General features: G+C 31.7%; 1 long non-coding RNA gene across 1 annotated transcript in view; it reads left to right on the top strand.

Moving 5' to 3' along the window:
* The first annotated feature begins 1,585 nt into the window (after positions 1-1,585).
* The window catches only part of LOC146768410 (uncharacterized), a 76,787-nt gene continuing 72,372 nt past the window's right edge, over positions 1,586-6,000 (top strand). The window contains exon 1 of the long non-coding RNA XR_014952935.1: positions 1,586-4,577. This is a non-coding gene — a long non-coding RNA (uncharacterized LOC146768410). The remainder of the gene's footprint in view (positions 4,578-6,000) is intronic.

Here is a 6,000-nt window from a genome sequence, read left to right as displayed (position 1 = left end):
AGTCTCCAGCCTTAAGGAAAATGCAGAGAGGGAAGGAGAGCAGACCAAAATTCGCTTCAAACCTGGGAAAGGGGGACAGGCTTGCTGTAATAGTTTTCTTCCTCTTACCAGAAACATTTGTCCGGCATCTGTGCTTCTTTCAACCCTGTTGTGTTTCTCAGCAGACAAGGTAATTTGACCCAGAGGATTTTGGCTATCTAAGCTATGCTTAATCATTTGGCCCCATTACATCACTACAAAACAGTTCAAAATAGAGGGCTCGTTTTAATAGATTTCTTGCTTCAGTTAACAAAAATTATTCAAACTTCAGTTTTAGCTGAGCTTATTAAAGCAGGACTTTAAGTTATAGCAATTGTCAATAAAGTCCTTTATAGCAGATTGAACTCAGCATATTTTAGACCTTGCCAATTTGAGACAGTTTCCATAAAAAAAGGAGAACAGCAATGTTACAGAGTGATAACTCAAAAATGGAAAAAAGGAATTATTTAGCATAAAAGGAATTATTTAGCATAGTAAAAGGAGGTATAACTAGGAGTAATGGGAGGAAATTAATAAAAGGAATATATCAGTAGGGGAAAAAGAAAAACCTTACCGTGAGTTAACCAATAGAAAAGTCTCCCTGGAGAGCAAAGAGTGCCCACTGCAAGCCAATTTTAAAATAACTGGCCAAAACATTACCAAATAAATAAACAGGCTGGAAATAATTTTGAAACCATACAGAGAGAAAACTAGGTTACCATTCTGTTCCCTGCTTCTAAATTTTATGAAAGTGAGCAAGAAAATTGAGGTTTCTGATTGACAAATCTAATGAAATTCAGCATTCTGGCTGCTGAGATGTAATTGCACAGCTTTTATCTTTGCCAGCATCAGAACTTAAAATAAAAAAAAAAAGGAAAAATGTTTTGTTTGCCTTTTGTGGGTTTTTTTTCCCCTTTTAATTGACATTAATTTTGTTGGTCTGAGTTAACTGAGTTATCTAGTAAAAATTTGCTCCTTGACTGACAACAAAAATTGTACTAAAAAATGCTTCATAACAAAAACTTAAATTGCAAATATTTAAATAAAGAATTTGTAACAGTAAAACAAAGCAGAAGAGCAAAAATGCTCTTACATAGATACCTCAAAATTATAACAAAATATTATAATTTCTGAAAATTCAGAATCAAAATTAAAATCCTTCTGAATTTTTTTTTTTGGAAGACATTAAATAAACCATTGTGTTTATTAAAGATAAGTAATTGAGGCAACATAAATGTGTTTGTGGGGTTTAATATTATTTTAAAATTTGTTAACCATACTGAAAAATAAACCAACAGTTAAGACTAATAGCAAGTTTGCAGGCATGAAACGAGCTATCCCATACCGATTATACAGCAATACCTGTTCAATAGAAAGGATTAGAATGTTCCCTTGCTGTTGGACTTTTTTGGATAGGATAAAACTTTTGAGTTATTCAATGTCTGTCATAAAATTTATAAACATATTAATTGAATGTGTGATTGAAATTAGAAAATGTAAATCCTCTGAATCCTTCCTGTATATTTATGACTATCATATATTTTGACACAAAGATAGAATAATCAACAGATTTGGTTTTAGCATCATTACATGTGAAAACATTAGAACAATTTTTAAATATTGTTACAATGTATGAACAGTTTATAATTCATTGAGATTTTAAAATATTTTTTCTCTATATTTAAAGTCCTACATTTACTTACAAATTTATAGTAACATGCCATAAACCCTTGCATCTAATTATTTTTTAATCACATCTTCTGACACAGATGATTTCAGTTTTATTTACAGTGAAAACAGAAATCACATCACAACTGACAGACTTGGACCAAACCAACGTTAATCTGCACAACTGTGATTTTGTAGATGTATCATAAAAATACATGTTTCTGCACTAAAACTTGTGCTCATCATATATTTGTCCTTTATTTTTAAGAACCAAAAGTTGTATTTCTATATAAGGCAGAGAACTTTAAAAACAAATGGCTGCAGAACTCCTTTACAAACAACAAATATTTATAGTACATTGCAGAAATATGGATGTTATTATTTAGCAGTTTCAAGTAGAATATCTAGCATGCAAAATTATGTTTTAGAGTGTAATTAATAATTTTGAAAGATTAAGACATTTATATAAGAGGGGTATGGTTTATGAGTTTTTTTTATTAAAATCAAAGTATGGTGCACATCAGTTCTGTTTAAACATGTAAAATAAAGAAATGGATTTTTAGGTCTTCCTGGGTGTTCCTATTTCATTTAGTATAGAACCTCATTGTACTCGAATCTTAGCCTGTAAATACACAGCTAAAATAAACAAATTCCAAAGGGAAAAAAAATCAATCCAACTTTAAGTAAGGTCATGTCATTTGAGATCAGTGCTTTTTTTGCTAGGTATAAAACAGAATGATTTCCTAACCTGATCCTCCTTAGCAATATTGCCAATTTTCAAGTTATTTATAAGAAAGTGCAGTAACAAACACTAGTGTTGCAACAAAAAGCTTATGACTGTACCATAAAAATATTTATATCCTTGCCATTTTTACATTTAAAATCTCTATACAAATTCATTTGAGCATATCAGGGCAAAATAATTTTAAAATTTTTAAAAAAATATTGAGGTTTAAATTTAAGCACTCCTCAGAAATGATCCAGAGCAACATTGTGCTGGTCTCCTGCTGGGACTCCCCATTTACCCCGAGCATTTCACGCGTGTGAAACGTGTGGAGGGTGAGGTGGAAGCTGGAGGTGTGCTGGGAACGTAGCACCTTTTCTGTCTTCAGCTGGCAGGAGATGCTAACAGGGTTTGTGCACATCCAAATGAACTTCAATAACATTCACCCCTTCTGCTTATAGGTAACCAGCATGTCTAGAGATAGGGTGTATTTTCATATGGATACACGTGTACACAGCCATCACAATGCCAAATTCAATAGTTTGTAAAAAAATTCAAAGGAAGAAAGGTTGCTGTAAAAGCAGAAAAACCTGCTTCCTTAAAAATAAGTAGTATCAGTGCATGTACTCTCTTAAGACATACTTTAAATTCAATACTTTATCGCTTCACTTACATCCACCTGGTAAAAAGTGCAACAAGTCTCTGGAAGCTAATTTTTTAAAATATTTGATTCTTTGTCTGGCATTTAAAGTCTCACAACTTCAGAACTGAGTTAGCTTACAACAAGAACATCATAAAATTCATCAAGGAAATTTTAGATAATCCTATATACATATAATTTTAAATATCTATCTGGAGAGAAAGAAAATTTTACCTTACAAATGCCCCATATTTTAAGCGCTTTAACTATAACAGAGTCATTTCAGAAAGTATTCTATAAGTTATCTTTCCTTCAGAATGTAAGGAAAAGCCAGTATTTTAATAGTCTTCATAACTCTTATTTTCACTTAGTTTTCTTAATTTGGTTCTGCTCACTTCCCTTTGCTTCGTTTTTCTGCATTCTTTGTATTTTAACATGTGTAGATAACAAGAAAATCCTATTTAGAGCCATGCTTTCTAATTATTTTCATTTCTACAAATTAGACATTTGGGAAAAATCATGTTCTCACAAGTAACATCCTTCTGGAAAGTGACAAAACCCAAAAGCTGTTTCAGTAAGGTATAGTTTCAGCAGCTTACCCTGCCCAAGATGGTAGATAAGGGGATCTTATACAAGACAGTTTAGTCACTCCATGCCATGTCAACTATTTGGAACAGAAAAACAGTGAGGATAAAAAGCAAAGCTTTAGGACTTTATCTGTTTTCTCCTTCTTAAGATCTGCTACTTTGTAGCATTTTTTGATAGTACAGACTAAGTTTCACCCCAAAAACCTAGAAGGAGTCAAAAATGTTTGCCTCAGCTACAGCAACTCTGTGCTATGCAAAACAAGAATACACTCCAAATCTTATTTACCTCTGGCCATTTAGTATCTTATTTGTAGATGTAAGAAAACATGATCTTCCTCTTTGATTAGGCTTTGGTTTAATCACGTATAAGTGAAGTCTTTATTGCTGATGCAGAGTTTTACAACTCAGCTTTTCCTTTTCTGTAGTGCTATAAGATTCAGAAGGCAGACCATGCACTCTTTCTAACAAAACAGTATAATAGGGATGGAGAGGAGAAGCAATTTGGAGTCTATAGAAAGGTTACCATAAAATTTACATTTTCCATAAAATATAAGTAGCCACCATTTTGCTGTAATCCCAGAGCAGCAACGAAATGGTGGTACAGAAGAAAACTACCCTATCAGACACATTTCATCACTGCTTCTATCCATCACTATCTTCTTTCTCTAGCATGATTATCATTTATTCTCCTTCTCACAAGCAACATCCTACTGTTAAACTAAAAATTGATAAATATACCATAGTAAATAGATAATAGTAATTATCAAACTAAGAGTGCATACTGTAGAAGACCTCTCCCCCTCACCCCGCTTCAAACTGCAAAAAAGTACTGCGTAGTGTTTCTATCACACACTGATGAACACATCCCTTGGAACTGCTACTGTATGAAAGCTGTATCCTAGAGGTAGAACACATGGTATGGAATATGGCTGCTGCATTGGTCAGTATGTATTTTAATTATTATATGATGAGATATACATAAGTAACACTCAGAAGACCAAAATGGCTTAAATGAATTGGTTTTGATTGTAATGTTCAATGTTGCATTTTGTGAAACATTTTATATTTAAGTGAATATATGTATATTGGCATACTCGGTTTAGAAATTTATATTAAGGCATCAATTTTGATAAGCAATGCCATCTTTTCTTTTTTTCTTTTTTCTTTTTTTTTTTTTTTTTTTTGTTTGTTTTGTTTTGGTTATTGCATGCTTTTCAGGTGTGGAAAGGATTGCCTGCTTGTACATAAAGAAGGAAACAGTATTTGTATATTGGTGCAGGTCTATTCTGTGATATTGTGCTGTACATACAAAAAGAATTCATAAAGTTTATCCTGTAATCTCTAAAGAAGCACTATGTGTTATAAGCTTTATTAACTAGGTCCTAAATTTATAAATTTGTTATAAACCAGAAAAGTATATTCTGTAATATATTTTCTAAAAGTGTGCTTGGTGTTTATTACTATAAATATATAATGAAGTTAAGATGAATCACATTTTCAAATACAGCATGTAGTAGGAAAAATGTTCTTGTTTTTCAGACAAGAATACATTAGATTTCAATATCATGTTATAACTAGTATATAAGAAAACATAAAAATGTGGGTCTTTTAGGTGATAGTGGATACTGAATTTAATTTTTTTAGGATAACTTTTAGAAAACATCCTTAATGATGTGAAATTTGTTTGCACAAATCTGCAATTATGTACAAGTAAAACAAATGTCCTGTTCCTTCCTAAGTACTCCCATTCTTTTCCAATACAAAGCAAAGAGTATTTAGGTAACACTGCCACCTATTGCTTAAAGGTCATAGTGACTAAAATCTGGTCCAGTTTTTTTATCACTCATCATTGCTCGTTTTGACTACTATGCTTTCATTATTTCTAACAACTGAATGAGACTTTCATGTACTTTCATATAAAAAATTATAAGCATCTGCCTTCAGTACTACAGCTATAGTTTATCTAGAATCAATGAACACTTAAAAGACTTCCAATATCTATAAAATTAAGTTTCAAAAAATACTAAGAAAATCAATTTCAGATACGAAATCTATCCACAGAAAGGAACAGAAAGAAGATTCTTCAGGTTATAGCATGGCCAATATTGCAAAATACAATTTATTTGTTAAATATACATTTTCTGATAGAATCCAAAATAACAAAATTCTTGCTAAATTTTACAAGTGGATAAGCAAATACTCTAATTGTAAACATCCATCTGCAGGTCTTTTAAGGACACAGCTGTAGAGTATGAAAATAAGTCAGTATAAGATCAGGCCTAATTCTTTTCAGTGAATAATTTTGTTTTCAGTACAACAATCAAAAAACCACTAATTCTACATCTAAAGAAGAATCATGCCAC

Source organism: Lonchura striata, chromosome 2 (assembly GCF_050655825.1).
Source record: "Lonchura striata isolate lonStrDom1 chromosome 2, ASM5065582v1, whole genome shotgun sequence".
Lineage (NCBI taxonomy): Eukaryota > Metazoa > Chordata > Aves > Passeriformes > Estrildidae > Lonchura > Lonchura striata.
The sequence above is the reverse complement of the archived record's forward strand: the minus strand, read 5'-3'. Positions and strand labels throughout refer to the sequence as shown.